Source organism: Solanum tuberosum, unplaced genomic scaffold, assembly GCF_000226075.1.
Source record: "Solanum tuberosum cultivar DM 1-3 516 R44 unplaced genomic scaffold, SolTub_3.0 scf00228, whole genome shotgun sequence".
Classification (NCBI taxonomy): Eukaryota; Viridiplantae; Streptophyta; class Magnoliopsida; order Solanales; family Solanaceae; genus Solanum; species Solanum tuberosum.
Window position 1 is genome coordinate 125,204 of NW_006239152.1, and position 24,754 is coordinate 149,957.

At 37.2% G+C, this 24,754-nt stretch overlaps 1 long non-coding RNA gene across 1 annotated transcript; it reads right to left on the minus strand.

Annotated features, from left to right (window-relative positions):
* Positions 1–10,202: 10,202 nt before the first annotated feature.
* On the minus strand, positions 10,203–20,881 carry LOC102601972 (uncharacterized). Its single transcript, XR_001474603.1, has 3 exons — positions 20,629–20,881; positions 20,441–20,535; positions 10,203–10,934 (listed from the first exon to the last, which is right to left on the minus strand). It is a non-coding gene; the product is annotated as an uncharacterized lncRNA (long non-coding RNA).
* Positions 20,882–24,754: the final 3,873 nt, after the last annotated feature.

The window sequence follows — 24,754 nt, forward strand, 5'->3', positions numbered from 1 at the left end:
GGGATTGACGGACCGTAGATCTATCTACGGTCCGTACTGTTGGTCCATCGTTTTCTTCAGAGAAGCTTATTTTTGGAAGCTGAAATATTTTCTAAGTCCTGATTGACGGAAGGGACTTACGGACCGTAGATCCATCGACGGTCCGTAAGTCAGTCTCGTGGATTGAAGACGCGTACCTGAACAGAACTTTCCTTAATTCGTTTCCCTTTTTATTTAGGAGTTGTTTTCTATAAATAGGGCTTGTAAACCTCGTTTTTGGGGGTTAGACATTATTATTCTAGTTTTACTTTGTAACTTTGGAGATTAGTTTGCAACTCTAGCAATTATTGATTTCCCAAGTTCGTTTTGAAGATTTTTGGCTTTGCAATTCAAGTTAAATTTCTGGGTTTGTTATTCTCTTTACGTAAGTTCATGATTTCTTCATCTAATATTATGAATTGTGTTCTTGCTATTATGGGTAACTAAACTTCATAACTAGGGTTGTGGGATCCATGAGCGATTAACAAAGTATGAATAGTAACTAAGCAATTCTTGAATAGTGTCTTGCATGCATTGATAGTTCTTTCGTTTAGAAGTCTTTTTAACGGTGGCCAACGTTAGAACTCGCCTTGTTACTACTTGCCGGACCAAGGAGGTAATTAACAAGAAAAGAATTATCAACATAGATTTAGTGTGATACTATCTAATAGGCTAGTGTCGATTGGTGCGAAGTAATAACTAAGCCAAACATCGATTATGATGTCTAATATGAGGTAAAGGTAAGGGTTAGTAAATTATACACACGTAGCCGGACCAAGGTGCGGGGTGAAATTCTCTAGATGCCGGACCAAGGATTTAGAGATACCTAACTTATCACTTTGCATGTAATACACTAGAAAAGGATTGCTATGACTAGGATTACTGCGTTATGAGATTGTGGGGAACACACACACCCTAGTTATTTCTCTTATCTTGATAACAACCAAAGTTGAGTTTGATTATTGATTACTTATTAAGTTCTTACTATTTGTTTTACACAAACACAACCCCCCTTTAATTACTTGTTTCTGGAAATAATTTGACTAATTGAATATAATTGTTAGTTAAAGTAAAGTCTAAAAAATCTTGCACTGTGAATACCAAGTTTGTCACAACCCAAAGAACACACTAGACGTCACATGGTGTATAGGACCCTAAGAGGCCCTACACAAGCCACTTAGCATACATCATACAAGATAATAGAATTTAAAGAGTCCAAATGATAGTTTTATATCGAGAGTTTGCTAAAATATAGCGAAAGTCTAACATAGTATCAAAGCCATCTATTACATCAAATAGTGATTGCGACATAACCCATACATCACATACAACATCAGAAAGAAAAGACATAAAGAAATAAAGAGTCTTGGTTCTCGAAACATGAGGACTCACAAATCTCCATAAGCTATATTTGTAACAACTAGCCACGAGTATGGGAGGTAGGAGCATCGGATCCTACATTAGATAAACAATGTAGGCAAGAATATTTGCTAGTACATATAATGTAGCAAGTGTTATAGTAATGCATAACAGTTATAGAATCATTCTAAAAGGACTTTTCATGACATGCAATGACCAAGCTTAAACCATGAGATAAAAGGTTAGAAAACATGAATTGAGATCATGGTCAATGCTAGTTAAATCATCTTTAAAACATATGTGAGATACTTCTAAAAGTAACCTTAGTTCATTATTGTGGGAAGTAGCCATTAACCCATATATAGACCATGTGAGCTATAACATGGAATCTGATGTCTATCCCACACCAAAAAGAGATGCCCTTACTTGCCAAGATACGAACCATAAACTTTTAGCATAAGTTGATCCACTAGCTAATGTTTATCTAAGACAAACCTATGGATGCACATAGGTATGGGATAGGGAGATTTCTACTAGAAACCCGACCTCAAGTACGGGAGAGCTTCCATCTCAATATACTCTCTATGTTAAGCATAAATCCTACGAAAAAGTCATTAGTCTTAACTCATCTTATTTCCATGGAAGGACACATCAAGTAGCCAACCCAAGCTAGAGTTCATTAGTTAACTCCTAAATCTTGATTCAAAGTTTAGTTGAGAAAGCCTTTCAACTCTAAGAATCGTTTATGTAAGAAAACCCCTTTCACATTCATGTATTCAGTAGTAGGAGAGAAATCCTTTCACAACAACAACAACAATAGTGATGCTTCACTTTCAAAGTAACCTTAAACCATTTTCATCAATTTCATAAAGAAACATGCATATCTTCATAAAGTCATCTTTCGTAGTTCAAAACCCACCTCATATCATCATGGTCTAGAAAGCACGGGTCATGCAGGGGTTCATGGGGGATTTAACCTAAAACATGTAATTTCTTCAATTCATATATGGAGGAAAGAGCCCCATAGGTGAAGACTATCATAAATTTGAGTTCAAATCCCAAAAGCTATGGTGGGAATTGAGTGAGGGAAACCCTAGCTCTTCTTCTTATTCTTCCTTAGACAGAGAAATATTTGAGAGAATGAACTTGATCAACTTTTTTTAGGAATTTAGGAGAGTGAATAGAATTGGGTGATTTTGGGGTTTAAAAATCATTATAAAAGGCTTAGGGTAGAAGGTAAAATGAAGCAGTATAAGATTAAAACGATTAGGGAAAAGCCTAAGAAATCCTTAAAATAACCGTCGGGCCTCCACCATAAGTTGGACTTACCCTCCGTAAATCCAACCACAGACTGTCCTATCTAATTGTGGGTAGGGTTCTGGGACTATTCTTTTGGACCCTCGTTGATGTATACAATGTACGGTCCATTGGTCAACTTACTGACCGTATATGCCAGCCATAAGTCCCAACTTTGACCCTAAAATTTCACTAAGTCTTGGACTCAACTACGAGACCTACCTACGACTCGTACCTTGAACAACATACCGTCCTGGTGAACCATAAAAAAAAGGTATTGGGACTTGAAATTTGAAAAATCTTTGGACTTTCCACCTACGGCCCATTGGTCAACCTACGATCCATCAATTGTCCCATCACTGCAGACACCAGTTTCGGAAAACCTAAAATTTCTTCTTTTCAAATCCGAGGTGTTACACTAAAAGATCCATTTATTACTTTTGTGACCACCTACACTTGCCTGTGTATTTGGAAGCAACACACTACGATCCTCAGAATCGACCAAGTGAAGACCCAATCAGGCTAGTCTATGGAAATCACAAACTAACTCTATCTTACCATCGTCCATGTGAGCAGCACTACACATCAACAATCGGTGGCTATGAGCATTGTCAACCACGTTTTTCTTACTAGGATGATAAATGATACTCAAATCATAATTCATCAACAATTCAAGCTATCTCCTTTGGTGAAGATTCAAATATTTTTACTTAAACACATATTGCAAACTCTTATGATCAGTGAACACATCCACATGAATACCATAATGATAGTGTCTCTAATTCTTCAAAGAAAACACTACCGCCTCTAGTCTGAATCATGAGTCGGATAGTTCTTTTCATGCACCTTCAATTGTCTTAAATCATAAGCAACAAATTTCCCAAGTTGCATCAAAATAAAACCAAGACCAAAATCCACAAAGCAACACAATAAACCACAAAACAATTTGATACTTCCGATAATGTCAAAATTGGGCTGAAGTGAGTCTATCTTTCATCTCTTGGAAAATTTTCTCAAAAGCTTCCGACCATTGAAATTTTACCTTCTTCTAAGTCAATGTAGTCAAAGGCGAAGCAATAGAGGAAAATCCTTCCACAAACATTCCATAATAATCAGCTAAATCTAAGAAACTCCAAAATATTAAAGGTAAAGAGGTCTAGGCCAGTTCTTAACTGCCTCAGTCTTCTAAGAGTCAACCTTGATATCTGCACTAGATACAATATGCCTAAGGAATGCAACAGACCTCAACCAAAACTCACACTTGTTAAACTTAGGAAACAATTGACGATCCTTGAGGATTTGCAATAAAATTCTTAGATGATCAACATGCTCATCTTCCTTGCATGAGTAAATCAAAATATCATTAATAAACGGAATCACAAAAATGTCAAGATATTGTTTGAACAGCCTATTCACATTAGATCCATGAATGCCACTAGGGCATTAGTCAACCCAAATAACATTACCAAGAATTCATAGTAGCCATATTGAGTTCGAAAGGCCATCTTCAGAATGTCACTTTTGCTTTCTTTCAGCTGATAAAACCCTGATCAAAGATCAATCTTTGAGAAGAAACTCATACCTTGAAGTTAATCAAACAACTCATTGATCCTTGGAATAGGATACTCATTATGTATTGTGACCTTGTTAAATTGTTGGTAGTTAATACACATATGAAGTGAACCATCCTTCTTTCGGACAAACAACACCGAAGCACCCCATGGAGAGATACTCGGTACAATGAAACCCTTATCAAACAAGTCTTTCAACTTATCCTTTAACTTCTTACATTCTACCGGAGCCCTACAATATGGAGGATTAGATTAAGGTTGCGTATCTGGAAGAAGGTCAATACTAAATTCTATCTCCTTTTCAAGAGGATTACTAGGAAGATCATTGGGAAACACTTCTAGGAACTCATTGTCACGACCCAGGAGCACCCCTAGATGTAACATGGCGTACTTGACCCGAAGGGGTCTCATACAAGCTCTTAGCATCATGATAACATAAGATCATAGAAAAGTAGGGAAAATTAAAAACTTTCTTTCAAACAGTCTAAAACATTTTCATAAGCAAGTGGAAGTCTTTACTAAGTCTTTGTCTCAAACAATCTATAAATAACATGAATAAAAGTTTTGGGATGCAGCCCATAAAAAGTCTAAAACATAAGAAATGGAATAAAAGGAACATAGTGGGTTTTCCCTCGAAGCTATGAGGACTCACCAATTCTTCAAGTTTTCTAGCGCCTTAGAAACCTAGCCTCCAAAGAAACGCAATCTCCAACACCTTACATTTGATTAGAATGTAGGCAATATGTGTTAGTACAAAATGTACCAAGTATGAAAGCTAGTACAACATCATAAAGCATCTAAAATGGTTAGTCAACATAAGACATAAGCATAAGAGAAAATAACATATTCATAGCATAAACTCCAACATAAGCATCATATCATCTCAAGTCAACATAAGACATTCATAATTTCATACTTCAACCATTAGTCTTTATTATTAAAGAGGACTACTTCACAAGCCACCTCCAAGCATACTTGTGCAAGGCAAAGATAACATCCCATAATACTATCCAAGCTAAGTACCTCTCTTCGATCATTCTTGGTCATAGTCCACCTTCATAGTCAAGACCTATGTTTTCATGTCATAAGAGCATTATACTCCTAAGTAACCTCAAGGCACACTTGTGCAATGCACGTGGGGCATCTCATAATACCACACATACTAAGCATGTCCTTGAAGTCACCATATTCATATTTACCATTTCTAGGTGTCACTATTGGCCTACTTCATATTGACAAGGAACTATCAACTTAAGCCAATCATATCATTGAAGGCAACTAAAGCAACAACCCAAGCTAAGCATACATTCACATAAGAGGACACTTCATAACTAGTTTCAAGTCATACTTGTGCCATGTATGAATGGCATCCCATACTACCATTCACACTAAGTACTTCTTTAGGCTAACTTACTCAATGCTAACTACTTATCATTTTAGTCTATCAAAGAGTAACACACTACTAGGCTAGACCTAACTACCATGGAAAACACCCTATCATGCAATCCAAGCTATCCAAGGAAGGATACAAGTATTCCAACCTAGCTACCATGCAAACATTCAATATGATGCAAGCTACCCTTAGGGGAGTATGAATCCTCAACCCTAAGCTATCCTTAGGAGAGTATGGTGTCTCAATCCTAACCTACCGTGAAATGGTCTTGGACTAACCAAGACAAGCTACCATGAAGGCATTCTAACAATGCTAGTTCAAGATACCCTTAGGAGAGTGTAGATCCTCAATCCTAGGCTACCATGCCTATACTAATGCAAGCTACCATGAAGAGCATCCTACCAATGCTAGTTCAAGCTAACCTTAGGGGAGCATAATTCCTCAATTCCAAGCTACATAAGTCAACTACACATGAAGGAATCACAAGAGTCAACTTCAAGCTATTCTATTCTAACAAGCATGATTAATTTTAGGTGATTAGCCTTTCAATCTACAATCATTCTATATGAGAAGATCCTTTCACATTCTACATAAAAGCATTCATATAGTTCTAGGTACGTCATGTGGGTGAAAGCCTTCCACCATAACTCTATCTATGTTGTATATTAATTCTATGCAAGCTAGTTCATCATATTAGACTTACTCTTTAAGCCCTAATGATCAACATTATGACTTCAAGCCCTACATTCAAGCTTTACTCCACAATCATCATACTAGTCTAGATCACAAGACATATTAGCCCTAAGCCTTAGTCATAGGCAATTCTAAGCATAATTCATCAAAAAGTCCCAATTCTAATCATTTCAATTCATGTTCTAGCATACATGCATAAATCTAGTTCAATTCACGATTTCATATTTCTATTCTTGAATAAGTTGTATACATGGTGACAATTCTAAAAGATCTATCAAGAAACATCAATTCCTTATTAAAAGACATAAACCCACATACTTTGAAAATTAGGGTTAATCAAGGAACTCACTTAAATTCTTCATAATAACATAATGAATCAACACTAAATAGGCATATATGAGTAGTATCCAACCATTTGGAATCATACCCACCTAAAACCCATACATTGGAATTAACCCTAGCTTGATTAGGGTTCTTCTTCACAAATTAGGGGAAATTCTAGGGGACTCTATGGGTGGAAGAACCCATAGATGAAAAATTAAACGTACCACGATCAATGCCCTAGCACAAACCTTAAGAAATGGAGCCTTTGTTCTTGACCTTAGCTTCAACCCTAGCTTCTTCTTCAATAGACATTCTTCTTAGAGAGAGAAATATTTGAGAGAGGAGTGATTTGGGGTATTGATTTGGGTCTAGTGTAAAGTGACTTAAACTTAGGGGCTAATAACTTAAAAGTATATATATGTGTGTATAAAACCCTTACAAAATGACCCCCACTTAACATAAGTTGAATGGGAATTTACTTAAAAACCCCTAAACTAGGCAGCCCCGTCCAGTGGTCACGCCCACTTGTACGGACCGTCAAGGGCACCACGGCCCATGGTAGTGCCCGTGGTCCCTTGAACAGTGTCTCCTCCCACTTTCCAAGCACCTACAATACTAAGGCACCTTCACGACCACTTTTACGGACCTCAAACTAGGGTTCTGAGTTTCCTGCAAAGAACTAAGCAACGATTCCACAAAAACATGATAATCTGATTAGGAATATTCTAACAGCTAAATCGCAACTAATATCTATGGTTTTAGAAAACCTAGGTCTAAGCAAGATATAGGAATCAAGAATCTGACAGAATTGTAGGGACCTAATGGACTAAAGGAATCCACTAGTGAAATCCCACATACCTGGTGACAAAATCTATGGAGAAATCCTTCGATTTCGAGGCTGGAACGGCAGAAAACCTGTTGTGTTCTTGGAAGGGTTTGGGTCGCCTCATTTGTAGTCTTTTGATCTAGGTATGATGAATTTTTAGTGAATAAAGGTTTTGGGCATGTCTGACTAAGTTATTAGGCTTAAACTGAGTAAAATGACATAGTTTAGGCATAAAACGACGAAGTTTAAGTGCCCAACGCATATGGGAAAGGACCAAAACAACCCTGAATTAATTTTGGCGAAGCCCATCAACGGAGGGAACGACGGTCCGTTGTTTGACCTACCGGCCGTCGTTTGGATTCATCGTTCATGATCTGCCTGACAGGGCTTCACTAAACGAGCATAACGTTTTATTTAGAGATGCAATTTTAGCTAACTTGGTGGCATTGGAAAGAGGATTTAATTATCTATCATTGGGTAGGTCATGGGCCACCTAATTCATTTTTTGCTAAGGGTTATGACAATTTTAAGTTGACCAAACAATAATTTCTCTCTAACCGGCTACTGACCCTCACCTACGGTCAGACCTACAGTCCATAGGTCCAATCACAGACCATACTGGTCGATTGTGGGTGGGATAAGATACCATAAATATTTGGTGTTCAACGATGGACCCCACCTACGGACCGTGTGTCAGACCATGGACAGTTGGTGGATTCCGTGATTCTTGCACCAGGTCTGGAGAGCTACAATTATTTTTCTATTTTCTCAAATCCGAGGTGTTACAATATCTCCCCATTGGGAATATTCGTTCTCGAATGAAGTCTAAACAAGCTAAGTATGGAGGGAAGAAGTTGTAATCCCTACCACTAAATACTAGAAACTGATATCATACTGAACTGGGTTCCAAGATCATGTAAATAAGCTGAAAATGCAAGAAAAACTGAAGGAACAACACACTAAAATGGAATTTAAGCACGAGTAAAGTGAGAGACTAGAGAGGAAACTATTATCTCAAGCTGAAACGGAATCGGAAAGAAGGAGATGAGGATACTTAGCCTTCATTGCTACTTCAACTACTCATCCACCTTAGGAACACATAAGCGACCATCTCCCCCTAGGGAGAAAAACCACTACTTTCTACTGTTGAACTGCACCTTCCGACTAAAATAATATAGGATCACTGTACTGTTTTCCCTTAACCTCCGCTACCAATAAAGGTTCTGATCTATTCTGGACTATCACACCACTATCTGATGTGTCCGTAAGACTAACTCCTAGGCGAGTAAGCGGATGAAAATCTTTTCCTAATTACTTCCCTTTTTCCTCAATATGTCCTATATCACCCTTTAGATCACCTTTCTGTCCTTAAGGTAAGAGATAATTCGACCTATAGGCACTGAGCTACTACCCTTCCATTTAAGACTGGCTCATTGGAAACTTAAACCAAACGATCCTAGTTTTACAATCGACTGAGGCATAAGAGGAATGTAACCAATCCATGCCTAGAATGATATTGAAATCTACCATTTCTAACTCTACAAGATCTACTAAGGTGACTTTCTAAGAGACTGTGATATAGCAGTTTCTATATACCCGTCTAGCTATAACTGGGTCACCAACTGGAGTAGAGACTGAGAAGGATTCTGAAAGAGTTTCTAGACTAACACCTAAGATTACTGATTTATACGGAGTTACAATAGACAAAGTAGCCCCGGTTGTGTTTCCACTAAGTGTACCATATGTTAGCCATATCCTTAAGCTGGTAGGATGCCAACTCTACCCTATCATTACCAGTCACTTGCATCACTCCAAATATTTTCTTAACGTCGTCAATGAAATTATGTGGGTCCTCACCAACTTGCGACCCTAAAAACTCAGGCGGATTCATCCTAACAAAATCTCAAACTTTAGCTCTAGTCGACCCAACATTGGTATTAGTAGGAATTAGCACCTGCTGACTATTCTGATTGGCTACACTATGAGCCAAAAGTTTGAACACATTATGATTAATGTTTCAACTACACCTCATCAGATACTAGGTGTAGATGATCGTAATCTAGTATAAACCCAACAAGTGAGTTTGGGTCGATAACATAGGGAGTAGTTCAGTTTCGAATTCAATTATGAAGTTATAGCCGTGATTTTAATAGTTGTAGGAATAGGAATTATCAAAAACTTTTATTAAATTAGAAGGGTGACATGAGGTTTTAGATCAGATAGCAACCACAACCACAATAGTTAACAAGAGTAATCAGATAAGTAAAAGATACTAGGGGAATGACCGACTAATTACCCATTCTCACTTAATGGGTGTCAGGTGATTACCAAAGTTACTAAATATTCATGAGTAGGATAAACCTTAGATGAGATAAATTTATCTTGAACAACTACCTCATTTCAATTGAGTTCCCTCAAACCTCAACATGCTAAGTATGAAATCCAGCCCACAACCTCACTACATGTACTCTCTCGAGCTAGATACGTAGAATGGAACTTGGGATTCACTCTCTCAGGCTGAACCCACCATGACCCAATCACTACGAGTGCCAATTTCTCACCTTGGTTTTTCACCTCTTTCTCAAGCAAGCAAGAAACACTAAATCATATTGAAATAAACATCCAACAAGGCAATATAACCACAACAATAAATTAGACCCACTTCGTATTAGCACTACAATCGATAATACCTAACACCCACTTAGCTAAATTAAGCAATTAATCACATGGTCAAACCCCCAAGAATAATAGGGTTTTAACTATTCATCATAAAAGAAGAAAATTCAATACATAATACATGCTCCATAGCAAGGTATTGATTTCCAAAATCTTAAAATGGATAAATCTTCTTTCGATTACAACACTCAACTTAAAATCTCAAACAAAAATGCTTCAAATCAACATGAATATTGTTTTTGTTCTCTCTTTTTGTATCCATAATGACTGAATAATCATCTCTCTTCAAAAGAGTGGCAATTTATACTGATCCAAATTTTGGTATTTTTTGGGGCAGATCAGCGAGGAAAAATGGGATTCGCCGACCAGTTGGCAAATCGCCGGTCACCCTTGTCCATCGCCCTTTTATCTTCGTTTTCATCCATGATGTTTTGTGACTTTTGGCGGTCTAAGTCGGGGTTCGCTGAGTGATTCAGTGAACCGCCCTTTGTTTTTTTTTCTCGCCTTTCTGCTTGCAGCTTCACTGATAAACTTGTGCATTTCGGCGAACACAACCTTTCCTCGCCGATCCGTTCGATGAGTCGCCACTAGGGAACACCCTTCGCCCAAATTTCTCTTATCTCAAAGGTGGTGTTCTGTAAAATTGGGCGGGCTGAGAGCCACTCGGCGGACCGTCGAGTGGTCTTGGTGATCACCAAGATCGCTTTTCTCCACTTCTTCAGCTTGTTGGTTTCTTTTTTCTCGGCAGTGTCCTTGCTTTGCTCCTTAGCCTGTAATGCTGAAAATCAACTCTCTATCATCAGTTTAGAGCATAAATTTAGCATTTGAGGACACTTATATTATCACAACAAGGCTCTAAATGAGTCAAAATCTTGTACTCATCAACACCCCCAACTTAAACTTTTGTTTGTCCTCAAGTAAAACTTAAGATCAACAGTTCAATAAAGATGTCTAAAAACAGTGTTGCATAAGATTTAACATAAATGCACAAAACAAGGTTCAAACTACTCATACAATGCTTAATTGTGCACTGAAAGATTAAAATTATGACTCACCATTATCAAGGATGCTCAAGTTCACAATACTTGCCTCAAATGCAAATCCAGCTCAATAAAGGTACTCAAATGCCATCACAACAAAGTTGATTCCACATTCACACAAAATTCTTCAACAATTTAAAGTCCCAAAATCACATACAACTCTCACACTCAAAAAGACGAACATCGGCATGACTCAACCATGTTCAAACTCCACCCCATTATTAAATCACCGGATACCCCATTTTTCACTCTATTCACACACTTTATTTCACAATTCTTGCTATTTTTCAGTCTCTTTCTTTTCTTTTTCTTTCTCTTTTTTTTTTTACATAGAGGGGATTTCTAAACAGTCCATGAAAGAAGGAATTTTTACTCACGTTCCTTGACTTTCTTTCTCTTTAACCACACCCCCAACTTAGGCTTTTGGCCTAAGTTGGCTATTCGAACAAACCAATACTTCATGAAGGTTATAGGTGATGGGATAAAGAGGTCACATTTTTTTATGATTCTTTCAAGAAAAGGATAGGCTCAAAAGGTGCCAAGCAAGGTTAACACATCTCACAAGGTTTGCCAAAGAGGTATAATGTCAAATTTGGCTCACTCTCCAAAATTCTTGCCTAAGATCAATTGAATTGCTCTTTTCACTCAATCAATCGGACAAACATGGAATGTTTTAGGTGTTATCAAGAACAATGTTCAGAACAACCTCACAACACAAGGCATTGGTATCAATATCAAACAGGACTCCACACTTTCTAGCTAGCGTGAAATGTTCATTACAAGAGACTCATTTGACAACCGGCTAGTCATAACTAGATGGTAAAAGTTGACATATTGCCTATGTAACTTCATTGGCCTCATCATAGCCGTACACTCACGTCATTCAATTAAGAGCACTATTCAGGTCATATTTATTGACCACAAGCGACACTTAAAACTGCGAGAGAACAGCAGGCTACCCCCACCCCCACCAAAAGCATCCAATACTGTCCTCAATGTTATCAAGAACAACCACAACACAAAATAAACAAAATATGACAAAAATAAAAATAACGAAGAAGTACTGGCACTCAAATAAACAGAGTCGGGTGAGAAGGAATCTTCACTAGGTAGCAATTTGGTGAGGGATTGCAGAGACCACCGGACCATTCGGCGATGTACCAAACTGCATACAACTCGCTGAGATATCCAGACTGCAACCACTCCAATTTGGGGCAAGAAGGCAGATGAGACTGGGTACGCTGAGTAGCATCAGTGCATCGCCTACTGTACGTGAAATCTTGCTGAAAGTTCTAGGACTCTGACCTTTTGAGGATGGTGTAGAGGGCGGAGAAAGTTGGGCTCGCATGTCGAGTGGTTTGAGTATATCGCTAAATATTACAGTATCTCAACTGACTTCTTGATGCCACAAAAGCGATTAAAGTCGAGATCGCCAAATCCACTCGGCAAATCGCTGAAAGGGTCCTGGCGTCGCAGAATCACCCATACCTTCATGTTCAACACTCATTATTCAAAATAACTAAAATTGGGTTGCCTCCCAAGAAGCGCCTTATCTAACGTCATGGTACGACGTGGAAATGCTTTCAAGCATCTTCCAAGTACACCACTTCAATAACTGAAATTTCATGGCATTCTCCAAAATATAACTTCAAGCGTTGCCCATTCACCTTGAAGGCTGGACCTTCCTTACCTTTGACTTCGATGGCTCCATTTGTGAACACTCTTGTTACTCTAAATGGATCGAACCACTTTAATTTGAGCTTTCTCGGGTAGAGTCTGAGTCCAGAATCGTATAGCAACACCAATCTCCAACTCAAAATTCTCTCCTAAGGATTTTAGACTTATGACACTTCTTCATCTTCTCCCTGTAGAGGGCTGAACTTTCATATGCCCTAAAACTGAATTCATCCATTTCATTCAGTTGATCTACTCTTTCTTTCGAAGCCTTTACCCAATCTAAATTTAATGCCTTTAATGCCTATAGTGCTTTGTGTCCCAATTCAATCGATAAGCGACAAGATTTCCCAAAAACCAGCTCATATTGGAACATGCCAATTGGTGTCTTGTAAGTAATTTGATATGCTCAAAGAGCATCATCTAGATTTCTAGACTAATCAGTCCTATTTGCATTTACGGTCTTAGCCAATATACTCTTAATATCCTGATTCAAGACCTCAACCTTTCCACTCATTTGAGGATGGTATGGTGTTGCCACTTTATGTTTTACCCCATATTTGCTCAATGTGGATGCAAATAGCCTGTTTCAAAAATGTGAACCTCCATCACTAATAGTAGCTCGAGGGGTGCTAAACCTTGCAAATATGTAGCGCTTTAAGAAAGGAACAACACTCTTTCCTTCATTGTTGGGTACTGCCACAACTTCCACCCATTTAGAAACATAATCTACAACAACAAAAATGTACTTATTACCGAACGAGCTCACAAACGGCCCCATGAAATCTATTCCCCAAACATCAAATAACTCAACTTCTAGAATAGGCTTAAAAGGCAACTCATGCCTTCTAGTGTAACAACCCTAAAAATGAAATAGGAGGAACTAGAGCTTCTCATGTGTTTTAGATGTTAGTAACTTGTCTAAATGTTGAGTTTTGACCTTTAAAGTCTAGTTGGAAGAGTTTTGAGGTTGAACGTCAAGGGACGACCATGACATTTGGGAACTAGTCTTGTGAGTTTATGTGTTCTAAGTGGTGTATGGTAGTTCCTAGCCTTGGTTGAAAGAGTTTAGTGAGTCAACATTAAGGCACGTGTTAGACTCCATGTTAAAAAGGTGTTTCTGTAAGATGGTTAAGGGTGAAGGCTTGTGCCAAGCGAAGGAGAGAAAGGACTAAACCAAGAGGGCAAGGCTTGCTCAACCTTGGCCAAGCTACTGTCCCATGACCACAGACCACTTCACGGCCAGTGGTCATGACCACGGCTCGTGAAAATGGCCGTGAAGGTAACTTGGTGGCAAAGCCTGCAAGGCCACTTAGCCAAGTCACTGCCTCCAACTACACGAGCATCACCACGACTCGTGGTGTTGACCACGGATCGTGGGAGCTTCCGTGAACTTTCCTTGGCCTTGGAGGGCTTGGCAATTGAGGGATGCACACTGTCTAGGGGACCATGGGCACCACCAAAAGCAGTGGTTCCCTTCACGACCAGTCCAAGTGGGCGTGGACCTGACGGGGCTGCCTAAGTGAATGGTTTTTAAGTAATTTTATTTTAAGTTTTTAACATGTGGGGTTGATTTTAAATGGTTTATATCATTAATATAATTAGTTTTAAGTCTTAAAACCTTCCTTTAACACATTATTCTCAAATAACCAAATCAAAACCTCCAAAGTTTTCTCTCTCAACTTAAGGAAGAAGAAGAACTGGGAACTTGGGTTTGGATTCAAAGCTTTCTTCGTAAAATTTCTTTGGGAATTCATCAACTAAGGTATGGTGGCTCTTTATCTAGGGCTAGCTTTCTCCCTAGAGCCAAATCTCAAAATGGTTTTCAAGATTTTCAAAAGTTATGAAAAACCCCAATTATTCCTCAAACTCATGGGTTTTTGCATTAAATGGTTTCAAAAGATTTATTATGATTATATTATGGTTTAATTGATTTTTTAAGGTGAAAAACTCCATGGACCCATGACCTTCAGAAATTCCTAAATTTGGCTTATGAAGTGGGTTTGATAATTATGATTGTATATTGATGGAATTGTGTTTAGATTGACTTGTATTATTGATTTATATTGTTACCTATATCATTATATGATGAATTGTTGGAGGATTGATAAATGGTGGTTACGTCTTTGGAGAAGGGTAAGTTGACCTAATTCATGATGTATTTGGATTTGCTTTTGTATGGTTTGATCCACTTATGGTGGAGTTGTTTACTTATTGTATGTATTGTGATTACGACCTTAAAGGAATTATATGCTAAATTGAAGGATTATTATGTTATGGTATATATGAATGTACAATGTGAATGTGTTCATGTGATCTCAAGGTGATCTAGTAAAAAATGTCGTTGTGTTGTGATTGAAAGTACATTCTCTCTTAATATTCATATGTGATGATGATAGACTATGAAGAGTCTCTATATGGTGGTGTTGTATCTTTATGTGTTAGACCTAGTTGTCTCTCCTTGCTACATGAAAGCTTCTTGAATGTGATCCCTTGACTTGGTAGGCATAGGCATCCATTTCTTGAGTAATGAATGAATGAATGAGCGTCTAGGATCAGTAGACCGAAATTTGGTGCCCTTCTATAAATGACTAATGAGGTACTCTAGGCTATGACTTGAGTCAGTTAGACCTAAGCATGGTGCCCCTTCATGATGAGTCTAGGACCCTATGTGAATGTAAGGCCTTGAAGGGGTAAACCTAAGGGTGATGACCTCCTTCTTGTGTGAAATTATAGACTTAGATTTGGTGGACCGGAATGGTAGAAAACCCTCTCTAAGAAAGTGAATGAGCTACCCTTTATGAACCTTGATCGGTAGATCCTTGTGGTGCCGTTCTTGGTAGAGTGTTATGGGTCAGTAGGCCCAATGATGGCGCCTTCTCTAGTACTCACATGTGAATGAAATTACTCTACGCGAAATAAGGCTAAGCACCGAGTGGATATGGTTAATATGGTGGCTCTCTCTGAGTATGAGGTTAGAGTACAATGAACGTCTTTGGATATCCCCTAAACCGTATGCCTACATGGGTGGTTTACTAGTTCTACCCTTGGCAAGTAGAACACCTTCCACGGTGTGGGGTCTTATGACACCAGATTCCAAGCCTAGCTAGTGTGGTCTATGTCGATTAATGACTATTCCCATCATGTGAGATGTGCACTCTAGTTACTTGATAGGTTCTATAACGTGTAGGTAGTAGTATGGGATGCTATCTACACATGGCATGAGTAGGCCTTGAAGGTACTAAAGTGAGTTCCCTAAGTCTTTAATGACTATTATGTGAAGTCCCCTATATGCATGAATGTCTCCTTAAATGTCTCTAAGAATGAGTGTTGACTTATTGGTTTATGTTGAAAGGGAAAGGTCCTTATCTTTGGTAGTCTTGAGGAACACTTAGGTGTGTGTGAAGAGGTTGTATGGGCGGCCCCTTCATGTCTTACTTAGGTGGGTCTTAGGATAACCTTAGATGGAGGGTCTTAGATGATGAAATGGTTTACTTGATATATATGGTTTTGTATTAGTTGAGCATGTATATTATGTGAGTATTATCTTATATCTGGATGGTGACTTGTAATATGTCTCTTATACATGTATTATGAAGTTTTATAAAAAATAGCATGAAAAGCATATACCTCAAATAAATGTCCCTTTTTGCATGTTTTTGCATAGTCATCATACTTAGTACTTAATTGTGCTAACTCCATTCTTTTCCATGTTTTACTACAAGTGTAGGTATTGGCAAGTGAGGTGCTTTCCTTAGTGAAGCTTTGGACTAGAGTTTCTCTCAAGGCTTTGGTATGTCCTTATATGTCGAGGATAAGGATTCTATATTCTAGTTTCTTTTATTAAGACATTTGCAATAGACTTGTAGTTTCTTTCAAATGTAAAGGGCCGTGTCCCTAGTATGTTTCTTGGAGTTTTGGGTCTAAGTTTAGGTGCCATAATCTTCATTCAACAAAATATATTATAAATACACCAACATAAGTGAGAACTAACCATTTATTGTTCAAATGTTGAAGAAGACCTCTTTCTAAAAGATTCTAGGTAAGTTTCAGAAAACTAATTATGTGATTTTTAATTAGTTATTTGTGTAGTGATTGCTCCAATTATAAATGTACACTTTGTTCATGTATATTTACAGAAGTCAATAACTATTATGTCTTATTGGGAAGTGAAATATAATCCAGAGATATTTAACATTGTAGCGATGTTTCAGTTATAACTTTTGAGATAGATGATGGAAATACATATGGATAATATATAGAATAGTAAACACATGTTTCTGAGTGAGTAGTGCAGTGAAGATGACATGAAAATAGTATAAATCAAGAAAGGTGTGATTCTTAGATGATGCATTTATTTTTTAAAAATGCTAAGAGATTTAAGAGACTTGATGCATCACTATTCTCTTTTGTAAGTACAATAAATATTCATCATTTTAATAACTCATTAACTAGCTAGCTAAGATTACTAGTCAATTTAATTACTATCAATCACTTAAGAAAGACTTAGAATTACATTTTATCTTTATATGTATCTTAAAATTGTTTCACTCTTTTAGATAGGAGGCTCAAAGGTTCAGAGATTATCTTACTTTGCTAAGATTATCGAAACTCTTTACAATTTGTAGATTGTCATTTAGGACTTATCCTGATCTTTAGGCCTTTGTTACTAACTCTGATCTGTTTACTTTCGGTTATTACCATAAGGGGCTCCAATTTTAATACCTAATATATCATTAGTAATAACAAATCCTCAAACGCTAAGATTAGTAGTTTTTTACCTTATTCCTTGTGAAGAATTTTTTTATATTTCTAATGCTCGCTATGGAGTAGGACTTTGGAAATATATTATTAAGCTGGGTAATGAATTCTCCAAAAGGTACGGTTCAATTCAAGTAATTAAGAGCATGTCAAATTTTGGAAAGATAAATGGCTTGGTAGAAACTCCTTATCCTGGTTTATATGATATGGAACTTGACAAGGTCTTCTCAATTGCAAAAAACTGGAGCAACAACATCTGGAATGTACATTTAAGAAGACACCCTCAATGAGCCTAGGAGTTAGAGGGCTTGCTGGAATTGCTAGCCAAGGGGGAGGCTTCCAACAGTGATGCAAGTATTCCGGACAGAATGACTTATAAAAGTTTATTTTGGAATTTGGAGCTTATTTTTCAACATTTTTTTTATTGAGACGGGTTAACTCAGATTTAGATAGGGGCATATGTGACTTGGAGTCGTTAGAAAGTTGATAAGAACATCAAGAACACCTTGTTGATGGTCCTTGCTGCTATTTTTGGAGACTACAAAATGAGAGAAACATAAGGTGGTTTAATGGAAAATATTGTCCCAAATAACTCCAAGCCGTCATCTTATCCTAGTTTATATGATATGGAACTTGACAAGGTCTTATCAATTGCCAAAAACTGGAGCAACAACATATGGAATGTACATTTAGGAAGACACCCTCAAGCCTAGAAGCTAGATGGCTTGCTGGAATTGCTAATCAAGGTGGAAGCTTCCAACAGTGATGTAAGTATTCCGGACAGAATGACTTACTGAAGTTTATTTTGGCATTTGGAGCTTATTTTTAAATATTTTTGGATTGAGATGGGTTACCTCAGGTTTAGATAGAGGCATATGTGAGTTGGGAGTTGTTGGAAATTTGATAAGACCATCAAGAACAACTTGTTGATGATCCCTACTACTATTTTTGGAGACTTCAGAATGAGAGAAACAGGAGGTGGTTTGATGGAAAATATTGTCCCAAAAAACTCCAAGCCATCATCTTATCCTGGTTTATATGATATGGAACTTGACAAGGTCTTCTCAATTGCAAAAAACTGGAGCAACAATATCTGGAATGTACATTTAAGAATACACCCTCAAGCCTAGAAGTTAGAGGGCTTGCTGGAATTGCTAGCCAAGGTGGAAGTTTCCAATAGGATACAAGTATTCCGGACAGAATGACTTACATAAGTTTATTTTGGCATTTGGATTTTATTTTTCAACATTTTTGGATTGAGATGGGTTACCTCAGATTTAGATAGAGGCATATGTGAGTTGGAGTCGTTGGAAAGTTGATAAGACCATCAAGAACACCGTGTGGATGATCTTTGCTTCTATTTTTGGAGCCTTCAGAAATGAGAGAAACATAAGGTGGTTTGATGGAATATATTCTCCCAAATAACTCAAAGCCGTCATCTTAAAGCTAGTTTTAGTTCTATCCTTTTTTGGACAATATTGTCCCCAGTAACTAGTTCAGTACAACTCAAGGATTTTATTAGTTCTTTACTTCTTGATTGATTCGTATCAAGTGATAGGTGAATTGAGAGAGGATAGAGGATCACGCTTACAAGTAGTCGTTTCATTCTCATTTGCTGACCCAACATATATTTGAGTCAAACATAAAAGAACACTAGTGTTGAGTAGTAACGACGAAAGGCTATATTTCTTCTTTTAACACATGTCACTATTGAATAAATTCTCAACTTTTATGAATTTTACTATTAAATATATAATAATTAACAAAAGAAGATTTTGTAAATATCATATTATTATTATACACTCGCAGCTAAACACCTAAGGACCCTTTACTATTCTTCATCATCTATTAGCAATAGCTAAAGTAGCAGGTAAAGCAACAGCTTAGCAGGTAAAGCAGCAGCTAAACACCTAACAACAGTTGCTAGCAACAACTAAGTCGGCAACACTCCAGGTGCAACAACACTTTTCTATCATATTGTAAAGCAGGCCAACAACATGTTGTATACTTTATTTTTTAAAAAACACATAGCAGTTTGTAGGCACTAACTGAAGATATCAAGTTATGACAATAATACAAGTTTCAATAGTCCATCAGCGCAGAAACAAAGAAACAGAGGGTACACATTATGCAATAGATAATAATACTAGTAAAACATCTAACAAAAGTGATGTGGATGTCTTAGGGAAGCCTTAAAATCAATTGATTAGTGTTAGTACAATTATCATTTCTAAGCAGAGACACAAAATAGTGGATCAGGGATAGTAACAGTTCAACGAGGAACTAACCGTTCATATTAGAGGCTATAATTTTTTCCATTTTCTTTTCCTCTTGTCCTATAAGAGTTGTAAACTTATGTTCAAAGCTGAAGAATGAAATGTTTGACAATTTTTGTTGGTAACAGTTTAGTGTTCGAGTTACTCGCCCTCTTTTATGAACTTAAACTTTCGTTACTACACAGCTTACATCCACTAAGAATTGAAATTTACGGTACATAAGTTATTGATATTTTTCATGCTATTACTCATTGTTTGGCTCAAGTTACATGACTATAAGTGGATCCTCCATCAACTATCTAACTCGACAAAAGTACACAAAGTGGACCACTCGCACACACAACAAGTAAGGATGGTGAAAATATCAATATGAATAATATATATATGTATATAAGTTCAAGAACACCAAAAAAAAAGGAACAAAAAAAACCCAGATGAAACCCAGGGAAAAACCTAAAATTGAGAAAAACCTTAAATCGAACAAAATCAAGCATTCCACAAATCAATTCATAGTTATAATGACAAAATCATACCTGGAAGATATGGAAACACCAAGATAGGGTCTGAATAATGTCAATTGAAGCAAAGTCACAACAAGCTGTAAGAGGAGAAAGACTATTTTGTTGTTCTGCAATCAAACAACAGAGATGCAGATCATCTTTTTATAACATTTAACAGAGAAACGTGTGTTACTGTATATGCTAATTTTCCTCTAACAAACCTTGGAGATACGCACGTAATTAGATCTCTGCTTAGATGATTTTATTCAAAGAGAACATGGAAGAGAAGGTGCTTGCGGAATTTCCTCCAACGATTCCTGATTTTTTTCTAACCATCACTCCATTGACTGTAGATGCTGAGAAAATTGAGATTTTTTGTTCAGTTCTAGAGAGAAAAAGATGGAAATGAGGAAAGTTTACGCAGTACTCTATGTTTTCTTTTTGGAGAAGTGGGAGATTGGTATCACGTGTGTAGTGGAAAAATAAGGAAATAATGAAATTAAAATTTCAATACTTTTTTTACTATATAAATAATTAATAACTTGATATAAATACTTTTAACGTCTGGATATTCTACTAACTCTAATTATATTAAATAAAAAATGAACCTTTAATGAGTAGAAAAAAATGTGTTGCTATAAATACACTTTAAACGACCAGATTCATATCCCTTCGTTAAGAAGTGGTCATTAAAAGTACAGTTTCTTGTAGTGATTCCTTCATCCATGTATAGCTTTCATCCATGGAGTCCCTCCAAATTCAATTTCCAAACTAGTGATTTCCCCAGAGTTAGGGTTTGACTTCAATCTTGTGGGTTCTTTCCAAAAACATTTTTAATAGTTGATTTATGATGGATTATGATTGAATTGATGATTTATATATGATTTATTGTTGATTCATAATGAAATCCTCCAAGAACCCATGAAACCCCATATTCCCCAATTTATGCCTTTGTGATGTGGGTGAATTGATGAACGAAGAATACTATGAGATTGTGCTTGTAGTAATTTAGATAATTGAATCATGTTATTATCCATATCTAATGTTGTAAATCGATATGTATTGGATGAAATGTGATCCATGACCCAAGAGGGGTAAAACATGAGAATTGTTCATGATTGTGGATTCAATGTATATGCTTTATGAACATGTTTATAATCTCTTTGTTGTATTGATTGAAAGGTCATTCTCATAAACATATAATGAAGATGATGTGGAATTTATTCTCATAATATGATGATTCTAAGGTTGAAAGTCCATTCTCACCTATTGAATCTATGAGCTATTTTATGAATTGTGTTGGGTAAGGTGTTAAGGCACTCTTTCATGCAAGTGAACTCAATTCAAGACTAAACATGTAATTGTTGGAAGTAATGCTTAGCACCGAGTGAATATTGAATATGAGATAGAGACTCTCCCATTAAGTAAGGCCGAGTTTCTAAAGTTAATCTCATGAGATGGAAGCTCCCCCGTTAAGTAAGTTTGGGGTTTCTAGTAACAATCTCCTTGTCCCAAAATTATGTGCCCTCATAGGTTATTTAGCTAGTAGATCCACCTAAAAGCTAATACATTTAGTTCTACCTTAGGCAAGTAGGACACCTCTTTTCGGTGTGGGGCATGACTCTAAATTCTATGTTAAGCTCACATGGTCTATGTTAGTTAAGGCTATTCCCACCACGACAAGAATATAAACAAGAACATGAATTATGAATGATGAGTACTCAATAAGCTTTACTTAGCTTGGGTAGGATTATGGGATTTTATTTATGCATTGCACAAGTATGCTTTGTGGTTACAAATAGTATCGTTCTTCTATGATGAAATTCTATGTAATGAACATGCTTATGATTTTTTTCTTCCATTATCTTCTAAATGAGGTTTCTTACAAATTGCATACATTAACTAAAATGTCTTCAATTATTTCTTGCACGGCTATCATACTTAGTGCAATCTTTGTACTAACCTATATTTTCTACATTTCTATAAGTGTAGGTTCTTGTTCTTGAAGTGGTCTCCTTCTTAATCAAAGCTTGGATTGACTATTCTCCTCACTTTTGGGTAAGTCCTCATGTGTTCGAGGACGGATGATGATTTTCTAGTTTCCTTTCTTTTACTTTCATTTGAGAACTATGTTGTAAGGGTTGTGACCCTATTTGATGATTCGATTATAATAGGTGGCTAATTGAGACAAGTCTAGACTTCCGCTTTAATTATATGAAAAATTTCTTAAGACTAGAAATATGTTTTTACTCTTATTGTTCTATTACTTTATGTCATGATATGATAAGTGGCTTACATGGAGACTTTTGGGGTTCTATGTGCCTTTTTACGTCTAGGGGGTACCCTTGGGTCTTGACAAACTTGGTAATCAGAACACAAGGTTTAGAATGATTCTAGAATAATGTCTCATAAGCCACATCTAATAGAGTCTTATTAACGAGTGTGAAGCGCACCGCATTTATGAATGAGAGGCTATAAGATGTTAGGAAATTTCATTTCTTTCATTACTCTTAAGTCGTGCCTTAGAGTTTAACTCTATAAAAGTCCCTCTCATAATCCTTCTCTTGTGTCTTCAGGATATGAATACATGAAGGGCTAATGCAAGAAGGGTGGAAGAGGAGAATGTGAATCTAGGAACTCCTCCTAAAGATAATCAACCTCCGACTAATCCTCTGTCTATGATGGCTATGGAGGTTAGGTCGGCTTTTCTAACATTGGATCAAGCCATGACGACCCAAGCCAATAGAGATGTTGGGCCTCATGTGAACCCTAATATGAAATCCACGGCTTCTAGATTGAGGGTCTTTGCTAGGATGAACCCTCCTAAGTTTCTTGGTTCCAAAGTAGAAGAGGATACCCAAAGGTTTATTGATGAGGTTTGCAAGGTGCTTGATGCTATAGAGGTATCTTCAGAGGAGAAGGCGGAGCTAGAAGTCTACCAACTAAAATATGTGGCTCAAGTTTGGTATAATCAATGGAAAGGTGAGAGACCCGTAGGAGCGGGCTTGATAGGATGGGATTCATTTAAATCATAGTTTCTTGATAGGTTCGTTCCCCTAGAGTTGAGGGAACGAAAAATGCAAGAGTTCATAAACCTTCGACAAGGGGGTATGAGTGCGAAAGAGTATGCTCTAAAGTTCACCCAACTAGCCAAGTATGCTCCAACTATGCTGGCGGACTCAAGGGCTAGAATGAACAAATTTGTGATGGGAGTGTCCGACTTGGTAGTCAATGAATGTCGTTCGGCAATGCTTATTCCAAGTATGAATATTTCAAGTCTTATGGTCCATGCCTAACAAATTGAGGAGCAAAAGCTCAAGATAATGAATAAGGAGGTGAAAAGAGCTAGAACCGGTGATGGGAACTACTCCAATGCTAGGTCCGATGGACAAGGGAGACAAAGGTGAACAAAGGTTTTCTAATCAAGACTCCTCTAGTCTTTTACGTGTTGGTGTGTTCTAGTATGTTGTTGATGTTTTATGTGTTGTTTGGAGTCTAAAATCAGTCGAGGTTACCCCAGTGACTTAATAAATGTTTTTAGGGTCAAAACGTTCGTGTACGACTCCCCGGGGCCACCCTAAGGGCCCCCAAGGAGGACCCCAACCCTTGGCCAAACAAGCTGCCAAGGCAGCCTGCAAAATGCTCAAGGAGGGAGCATGTCCGCGTAGTGGACTAGCTCCACCAAGGGCCAAAAGTTTGGTCCACTTAGCGGACGTGTCGCAGACTCTTCTGCCTCGAAATTTAATTTCCAGAAACTTGTGAGAACACCTCCGCGTCGCGGACTTGTTTCCCGACGAAATTTGCGAAAATAAAATTCAAGTTTGACTTGTTTAAAAGGTCCAACTAAATGAGGGGTAGTTTGGGAAATTATTATAAACGGTTATTCTACCTATTTTACGATATTTTAAGTGGTTAAAACCCCAAAACCTAGAATTAGACCTCATTATCCAATTGAACCTTCCCTCTCAAATAAATTCTCTCTCGAGAATTCCATGGAAGACATTGATGAAGCTTCAAGCTAGGGGATGGGTTTCTACTGATTTTTCTTCAAATTCCTAAGGAAAATTAATCACAAAGGTATGGGGATTTTATCTTTGATTCTCCATTCAATCAAACAGCCAAATCAAAGTGATTTCAATGTTTTTCAAAAACACTAAAAACCCCAATTTCAATTCTAAGCTTAGGTTATTGCATGAAAGTATTTCAAATGATGATTTATGTTAATATTGATGGTTTTAAGGGAAAAAACTCCATGAACCCTTGCATATCTTGAAATCCTAATTTTGGGTCTAAAGTGGGTCTATTGATTATGAGCTAATAATGTGATATTAATGTGTAGATTGTTAT